Genomic DNA, 10,057 nt, shown 5'->3' on the forward strand with positions numbered 1-10,057 from the left:
CTTCTTCTTGTCAGGAGGGAATTTAGGGTCTGGGTTTCGAGAACTGACTGAGTCCAGACAATAGTGCATTAGTTCCTGCCACCATGACTCTGGGCACGTGCAGCATTCTGTAGAAATGTGGACCCATTGAGCGTGACCTCTGCTCACATGTGCAGAGTGTTAGAATGTCTGCAGAGCACCTGTCTGACATTCACTCTTTCCTAATGGGTGTGAGTCATGGTAAGAAACTGAAACTTGAAGATGATTAATGTATTTGGTTAGCAATCATTAACCAAGGAGCTGGTTTCTAAACATGCAAAACTCTCAGAGAATTTAAGAAGAGACAGGAAGCATGAAGATGGAAATTTCAGAAAGTAAAGAATGAATCACTAGGCCTGCTGTTGGGCTAGGTTTGGGCAAGGTGCTAGAAAATGATGAAGAAAACGTACTGAGTTAAGGTCTCAAGTCTGAATGTCCTAACTGAATGAAGGAAATTTATACATGAAAATAGAAGTTGTGAGGAGGAAGTGAGTATGGCATGGGCCCAGCATGGAGTGTGAGGGGGAAATGTCCGTGAACACAGTCGGACAGGGGGGAACAGGAGTGGATAAATGGCACATCAAGGACAGATGGGATAATAATGAGGAGTCGTCAATACTGTAAAATGCTTTTGAAAAACCAGGAGTGACGATAAAGAATAAACTAACATACCTTGGATTTCTTAAAACTTTAAAAGTTTTAAGGTGGAAAGAAAAGATAGAAATAGGCCAGAAGATTGTTATTGGTTTTACTGAAAAGTTTTTTTGGTATACTCTTTTTCCCTCACCAATTAAAAATACCCACTGATAATGGGTATATTAAATTGTACCATCAATTTCTCTAAATAATAACAGTATTAACATTTTTTTTCTAGGAATCCTGGGTTTTAAAAAAGTCTTTAGGTCAAGGTCCCACGTGGGAGGTGAGTGCAGTGGTATTCTCAAACAAGTCTTGCACCCTGCAGTCAATAATATGTAGGGCCAAGAATAAGTCCATTGAAAACACTAAAATCACTCCAAAAAGAAATGCAGTCTCAGGAGGGAAATTTGTTTTCTCTTTACACTGTGATTATAGGGGGATATTTCAAATGTTCTCAAATGTCTTCCCCCAGCCCCCCCTTTTTTTCTAAAGCACAATGAAAGTGGTACTAGGCTACTCTCTTGTGGTCAATAGTATTTAAGGGAACTTTGACCAAGAAGCTTTAATTAATATTTTCCACATGTACATACTGAAAAATTCCCAGATGTACTTGATGTAATTAGGTTGTTTAAATGGTTTGCAATATAAAACCTTTAAAGTCTTTTTATAGCAAGTATCCCCATGTTTTCTGCTTTTATTTGTTTTTTTGTTTGTTTTTTGGTAAACACACAAAATGGAATGTTCTTTTAGGAAATATTCTGTTTTTTGAGGATTTTAAAATATTTTTTAATTATAAAATATTACTTGAAGTCTAGATGTAATATTATATTAGTCTCAGGTATACAACATAGTGATTTGACAATTATATAAATTAGGAAATGCTCTCTAAGAGAAGTGTAGTAACCACGTGCAACCACACAATGTTATTACAATATTATTGACTGTATTCCCTATGCTGTAATTTTCATCCTTGTGATTTATTTATTTTATAACCAGAATTTGTACCTGTTAATCCCCCTCACTTATTTCACCCACAGGTCCCCATTCCCTTCCTCTGGCAACAACTAGTTTTTCCTCTGTGTTTATGAGTCTGTTTCTCCCTTTTTTGTTACTCCTGTGTGTTCATTTGTTTTAGATTCCATGCATAAACTAAATCCTATAATTTGGGAAAAAAACACTATAAATCATTTTCATTCTTATGAGTGTATGTTTAATACCCTTTTTACTTCTCCAAGACAATTTTTTTTTAAGATTTTATTTATTTATTTGACAGACAGAGATCACAAGTAGGCTGAGAGGCAGGTAGAGAGAGAAAGGCAGAAGCAGGCTCCCCGCTGAGCAGAGAGCCAGATGCTGGGCTCTGTCCCAGGACCCTGGGATCATGACCTGAGCCGAAGGCAGAGGATTTAACCCACTGAGCCACCCAGGCGCCCCTCCAAGACAAATTTAAAGGAGGAATGTCAGGTGGATTTTTAGACAATATTGCCTGTGTTAAAAATGGCCTTTGCTTGGTCAATTGTAACATGCTGGGGAGGAATACCCGATGAACTATAGCAAATGGTGGGAACCCAGTATGGGCATCTCTGTTCCCCTGTAATCAGGTCTGGAATTTATGCCCATGGAGGTATTATCAGAGGGACTTGACTCCAAGAGAGATAAGGGTGTTAGACCAGGGAGACTTCACTCCCATAGGCGTAAATTCATCTCCTTCTACCTAAACTGTCACTTGTGAATGGGTGGGCAGACACTAGCACCTGGACTGCATTATGGACTTTTTCAAGAATATGTCCCACTGAAGAGAAATTCTTCTTCTCTTCACTGATGCCTCCCTCTTGGCATGCTTTGATTCCTGCCTGTCATCCTACTGAGTGAATCTGAGAGCCAGTGTGGCCGGGGTAATCATGTGACTCTGAATGTTCAATGTAAGTACATCCACTCGCTCTTGAACAATTTTCGTTTTATTTTTTTTATTTCTGACACATACGTGTGTACGTGAACGGTATGTGTGTGTCCATTGGGAATGTGTACGTATTACACATATAAATTGCATTATCTTATAAATAAATAAATGTATAATTTCATAAGACACTTTTCAAACAAATTTCATATTTTTACAGCTTTAATATAATCAATCTCATGCCTGCTGTTTTATTTTAGCTTTTTTTTTTTTAATTTAATTCCAGTTGGTTAGCACACAGTGTTACATTAGTTTTAGGTGTACAATGTAGGGATTCGACACTTCCATACATCACCCTGTGTTCATCACAGCATGTGCTCTCTGTAATCCCTACCACCTGTTTAACCCATTCCCAACCCCCATCTGGTAATTGCATGTGTTCTCCAAATTTAAGAGTCTGTTTCTTGGTTTGTCTCCCTTTCTCTTGTTTTCCTCTTAGCTCATCTGTTTTGTTTCTTAAATTCCACATATGAGTGAAATCACGTGCTATTTGTCTCTCTCTGACTTACTTTGCCTAGCATTATATTCTTTAGCTCCATCCATGTTGTAGTAAATGGTAAGATCTCATGCTTTTTAATGGCTGAATAATATTCCATTTTATATATACCACATCTTCTTTATTCATTTATGAGTTGGTAGGCACTTGGGCTGCTTCCATAATTTGGCTATTGTAGGTAATGCTGTATAAACCTTAGGGTGTATGTATCCCTTTGAATTAGTGTTTTTGTATTCTTTGGGTAAATACCCAGTAGTACAATTGTTGTGAGGAACAATTCCTTTGTGAGGAACCCCATACTGTTTCCCACAGTGGCTGCACCAGTTTGCTTTCTCACCAACAGTGCAAGAGGGTTCTCCATTCTCCACATCCTGTCCAACACAAGTTGTTTGTTATGTTGTTTATCTGAACCATTCTGACAGGTGTGAGGTGATATCTCTTTACAGTTTCGATTTGCGTTTCCCTGATTGTGTCCCTTTTCATGTGTCTCTCAGCCATCTGGATGTCTTACTTGGAGAACTGTCTATTCATGCCTCCTGCCCATTTTTTAAATTGGGTTATTTGGTTTTGGGGTATTGAGTTGCATAAGTTCTCTATAAATTGGGGATACTACTCCTTTATCGCATATGTCATTGGCAGATATCTTCTCCCATTCTGTAGGTTTCCTTTTAGTTTTGTTGACTGTTTCCTTCCTTGTGCAGAAGGTTTCATTTGATGTAGTCCTAATAGACTTTTGTTTTGGTTTTCGTTTGCCTTGCCTCAGGAGACGTATCGAGAAAGAAATTGCTATAGCTGATGTCAAAGAGGTTACTGCCTGTGTTTTTTTCTAGGATTTTAATGTTTTGAAGCCTCACATTTAGGTCTTTAATCCATTCTGAAATTATTTTTGAGTATGGTGTAAGAAAGTGTCCAGTTTCACTCTTTCCCATGTTGCAACATACTGTTTGAAGAATGTCTTTTTTCCCATTGGATATTCTTTCCTGCTTTGATGAAGATTAACTGGCCACATAGTTGTGGATTTATTCCTGGGTTTTCTGGGTATTTCTGCGTGTTCTGTTCTATTGATCTGTGTGTCGATGTTTGTGCCAGTGCCACAGTGTTTTGATCGCCGCAAGTTTGTAATATATCCTGCAGTCTGGCATTGCGATGCCCCCCAGCTTCGCTTTCCTCTTTTCAAGTTTGCTTTGGCAGTTTGGGACTTTTAGTGGTTCCATATACATTTAAGGAATTGCTTGCTCTAGTTCTGTGAAAAATGCTTGTAGTATTTTGTTAGGGATCACATAATATGTGTAGATTACTTTGGATAGTGTACACATTTTTAAAAAAAGAATTTATTTATTTGACACAGAGAGGCATAGAGAGAGAGGGAACACAAGGAGGGGAAGTGGGAGAAGCAGGCTTCCTGCTGAGCAGTGAGTCTGATACAGGGATCGATCCCAGGACCCAGGATCATGACCAGAGCCGAAGGCAGGTGCTTAGTAACTGAGTCACACAGGTGACTGGATAGTCTAGACATTTTAACAATATTTATCCTTCCAATTCATGAGCATGGAATGTATTTCCATTTCTTTGAGCTGTCTTTAGTTGTCTTCATCAGTGTTTTAGAGCTTTCAGAATACAGGCCTTTTACTTCTTTGGTTAGGTTTATTTCTAGGTATCTTATTGTTTTCGGTGCAACTGCAAATGGGATTGATTCTTTGATTTTATCCTTCTGCTGCTTCATTATTGGTGTATAGAAATGCAACAGATTTCTATACATTGACTTTGTATCCTGCGACTTTACTAGCAGTTTCTGTGGTGGAGTCTTTTGTTTTTTCTACATGTAGTAATACGTCACCTATAAATAGTGAAAGTTTTACTTCTTCCTTATCCATTTGGATATCTTTATTCCTTTTTGTTGTCTGATTGCTGTGGTTAGGACTTCCAGTGCTTTGTTAAACAAAACTGATGAGAGTGGCCATCCTTGGTTTGTACCTGACCTTAGGGGAAAAGGTAACAGTTTTTTCCCATTAAGGATGATGTTAGCTGTGGATTTTCATAAATGGCCTTTATTATATAGAGGTATATTCCCTCTAGAACTAGTTTGCTGAGGGTTTTTGTCAGGAATGGATATTGTGAAATGCTCTTCCTGCATCTTTTGAGATGGTTCTTATCCTTTCCATTACTGATGTGATGTATCATGTTGTTGGTTTGCAAGTAGTCAACCAACTTTGCAACTCAGAAATAGATCCCGTTTGATTGTGGCGAATAATTTTTTTTTTAAATGTGTTGTTGAATTCAATTTGCTAGTGTTTTGTCGAAAATTTTTGCATCTAAGCTCTTCAGGGATATTGGCCTGTAGTTCTTTTTCAGTGCTGTCTTCATCACTTTTTGGTGTGACAGTGATGCTGGCCTCACAGAATGAATTTGGAAGTTTTCCTGTCTTTTATATTTTGGGGAGTAACTTGTGAAGAACAGGCATTAACTCTTCTTTAGATGTTTTTAAGTGTTTGACTGTGAAGACATCTGGTCCTGAACTTTGTGCATTGCTGGTTCACCCTTCCTTTCTTCCTTCTTTCCTTCCTTTCTCTCTTTCTCTTTCTTTCAATTCAATTTCTTTGTTGGTTATCAGTCTGTTCAAATTTAGTACCTGTTTCTGTTCCAGTTTTGGTAGGTCATGTGTTTCTGTGAATTTATCCATTTCTTCTATATTGTTGAATTTGTTGGCATGTAGCTTTGCATTATATTCTAAGTGTTTGTACTTTTGCAGTGTTGATTGTTTCTTCTCTTTCATTTCTGATTTTATTTGAGTCCTTTCTCTTTTTTTCTTCATAAATCTGGCTAGAGGTTTATTAATTTTATCAACTTTGTTTTTCAAAGAACGAACTCCTGGGTTCATTTACCTGTTCTATTCTTTATTTAGATTCTGCAACACTTATCTCTACTGTAACATTTAATATTTCCTTCCTTCTGCTGGTTTTAGGTTTTCTTTGTTGTTATTGTTCCAGCTTTTTGAGGTGTAAGGTTAGGTTGTTTATTTGACATTTTTATTGCTTCTTGTGGTAGATAGGTATTGCTATAAACTTCCCTCCTAGAAGCACTGAAGTTGCATCCCATAGGATTATTGCCATTGTGATTTCATTTTCATTTGTTTCCATGTGCTTTTTAATTTGTCCTTTGATTACCTGGTTTGCCCATTTATTGTTCAGTAGTATGTTATTTAACGTCAATGTCTTTGTGGTCTTTCCTGAATTTTTTCTCATGGCTGATTTCTGATTTCATAGTGTTGTGGTCAGAAAAGATGCATAGTATTATTTGACCTTCTTGATTTTGTTGAGGCTTGTTTTATGGGCTAATACATGACCTCTTCTGGAGAATACTCCATGGCCCTTGAAAATAATGTGTATTCTGGTGTTAGGAGAGAAAGTTCTGAATAGATCTGGTGAGTCCATCTGGTCCAGTTTGTCAATCAAGGTCATCGCTTCTTTGCTGAACAATTTTCTCATTGATGTTCTGTCCATTAGTGTAAGTAGTTTGTTAAAGTTTCCTACTATATTGTGTTATTATCAGCTATTCCCTTATGTTTCTTATTAACTGTTTCATATTTTTGGGTGCTTCTATGCTGGGTGCACGAATTTTAAGAATTGATATATCTTCTTGTTGGATTGTCCTCTTTATTATTATATAATGTCCATCTTTGTCTCTTGTTAAAATCTTTGTTTTAAACTCTGTTTTGTCCAATGTAAGTATTGATTCTCTAGCTTTCTTCTGACTCTATTTGCAAGGTCGATATTTCTCTATCCTCTCAGTTTCAGTCTACAGATGTCTTTAGGTCTAAAATGCGTTTCTTGTAGGTGGTGTGTAGATGAAACTTTTTTTTTTTTATTATTCATTCTGACACCCTATGTCTTTTGATTGGAACATTTATTGTATTACATTAAAAGTTATTATTGACAAATATGTTTTTATTGTCATTTGGTTATTTGTTTTGTGGTTGTTTCTGAAGTTTTTCTCTGATCCTATCTTTCTTTTTTTCATGGCTTGTTGATTTTCTTTGGTGATATCTTTGGATTTATATCCCAGTCATGCCTACTGACTTTTAAAACTCCAGGCCTCAAGTCCCATTAGTTGTAGGATTTTAGGAGTCCCGGGAGTTCTCCCTTGCCAAGTCAATTGCTATAGGGATTTGTTTTCCTTGTGTGCTCCCCTGAGTGTTAGTCTGTCTTTAAACTGGCTCTGAGACTGGGGCTCTGTCCCCTCCACAGCAGTCGCAGCCTTTTTCTCTCCCAAGACTTGTCCCTCCACTTCCTACTTTCTTTGATGGGACCTCTTCTCTACCTTTAGTTGTGGAGTGTGTTCTGCCTCTCTTCATGCCAATTCCTGGGGTATTTAGGATGACTTGATAGCTATCTAGATTGAGGCAAGCCTAGGGATCCCCTACTCTACTACTATCTGCCCCCCTCTTTTTAGCTTTTTTTGTTACCAAATTTAATTTACATTAAGTAAACCTGTCATAAATACCCCAGGATAGGTGCCTAGTATTTTCAAATATGTCAAAGAGATATTAAAATATTATGGTGAGAGACTTCTGGTTCTAGGGAAAGATGGAGTAGATACAATTCTTTTATTCCTCCAATTGGTACAGCTAAGACAAAGAGAAGAAGACTGAAAAAGGTGGAGAAAAGAAGGCAGATTAGCTACAGACCTTGGCACTGATCAGTAACATAGTGGTGATTTCCGTGTGTGTGTGTGTGTGTGTGTGTTTTAACAAATATATCCAGGAGTGGTCCAGGAAACACCAAGAAGCACAGACTAAAATGCCCTTTAAAAAGCATGCTTTCTTTACCCAAGGAACAGTGAAGGACAGCCCTAGCAAGGCAGAACATGTAGGTATTAATCACACTACACTAGTCAAATGCACAGAGAAATCTGTGCCTACCGATTGACCTAAGCAGGAAATGCTGAGTGAGAAGCATAGACTATCATCCAGCCTGTCTGTAAGGAGGCACCCCAGAAACCCACTGGGAGTGTGTCAGAGGAAACCTACTAGGGATGCAGGTCTTTAACCACTGTCTTTTGAGAGTAGATCACATCCACATTGTGGCACTAGGGAAGTCTCTACAGAAGGCCTGAATTTCTGCCGAACAAGATCGTAATGGCACAGCCCTCTCCTCACTGCCAGGGTTGGTAAGAAGAAGCCTGATTGAAAGCTGAGAATTTCAACCCACCTAGCTATAATGAGGCACTCCTACTATACTAATGCTAGTGAAAGATATGCTTGAACAGTGAAACGGTGGCCCTCATTACCCAGCCATGGTTGTACAAGCAGAGGGCTAGTAGGGAGCCTGAATTTCTGTATCCACCCTGAGGTCCCAAGGCACTCCTCCCACATGAGCACCAATGGAGCCTGGTGGAGAACCTGGAATTTCAAACCTATCTGGCAGTAATGAGGTGGCAACATCCCACTTCCTCTCCTGGACTGGTATCAGGACATCAGGGTAAAACAATATAAATAAGATAGAGAACCCTTTAATATGAAGCTCAAAATGTCCATGTTGTAATAAGAAAATAGATACCATAACACAAACCAGAAAAATCTCAACATTAATAACAAAAGATAATCAACAGACAGCAATGCTGAGATGGCATGTGTGTCAGAATTGTCTTCCAAGGATTTTAAAGCTATCATCAAAAAATATTTGGATGAGCCTCAGCAATCAGACAACAAAAAGAAATAAAAATAATCAACATTTGAATTGGCAAAAAAGAAGTCAAACTCTCACTCTTTGCAAATGATATGGTCCTTTATGTATAATACCCAAAATGTTCCACTCCAAAACTGCTAGAACTCATTCAGGAATTCAGTAAAGTGGCAGGATATAAACACAATGCATAGAAATCAGTTGCATCTCTGTATATCAACAACAAGAAAGAAGAAAGAGAAATTAAGGAGTCGATCCCCTTTACAATAGCACCAAAAACCATAAGATACCTAGGAATAAACCTAACCAAAGAGGCAAAGAATCTATACTCAGAAAACTATAAAGTACTCATGAAAGAAATTGAGGAAGATGCAACGAAACGGAAAAATGTTCTATGCTCATGGATTGGAAGAGGAAATATTGTGAAAATGTCTATGCCACCTAAACCAATCTACATATTTAGTGCAATCCCTATCAAAATCCCATCCGTTTTTTTCAAAGAAATGGAACAAATAATCCTAAAATTTATATGGAACCAGGAAAGACCTCGAATAGCCAGAGGAATGTTAAAAAAGAAACCCAAAGTTGGTGGCACCACCATTCCAGACTTCAAGCTCTATTTCAAAGCTGTCATCATCAAGACAGTAAACTACTGGCACAAAAATAGATACATAGATCAATGGAACAGAATAAGGAGCCCAGAAATGGACCCTCAACTCTATGGTCAACTAATCTTTGACAATGCCAGAAAGAATGTCCAATGGAAAAAAGACAATCTCTTCAACAAATGGTGTTAGACAATTGGACAGCCACATGCAGAAGAATGAAACTGGACCATTTCCTCACACCACACACAAAAATAGACTCAAAATGGGTGAATGACCTCAATGTGAAAGAGGAATCCATCCAAATCCTTGAGAAGAACACAGGCAGCAACCTCCTTGACCTCAGCTGCAGCAACTTCTTCCTGGAAACATCACCAAAGACAAGGGAAGCAAGGGCAAAAATGAACTATTGGGAGTTCATCAAGATCAAAACCTTTTGCACAGCAAAGGAAACTGTCAACAAAACCAAAGGACAACTGACAGAATGGGAGAAGATATTTGCAAATGACATATCAGAAAAAGAGCTAGTATCCAAAATCTATAAAGAACTTACCAAACTCAACACCCAAAGAACAAAGAATCCAATTAAGAAATGGGCAGAAGACATGAACAGACAGTTCTGCAAAGAAGACATCCAGATGGCCAAGAGATACATGAAAAA

The sequence above is a fragment of the Meles meles genome, chromosome 5 (assembly GCF_922984935.1).
Source record: "Meles meles chromosome 5, mMelMel3.1 paternal haplotype, whole genome shotgun sequence".
Lineage (NCBI taxonomy): Eukaryota > Metazoa > Chordata > Mammalia > Carnivora > Mustelidae > Meles > Meles meles.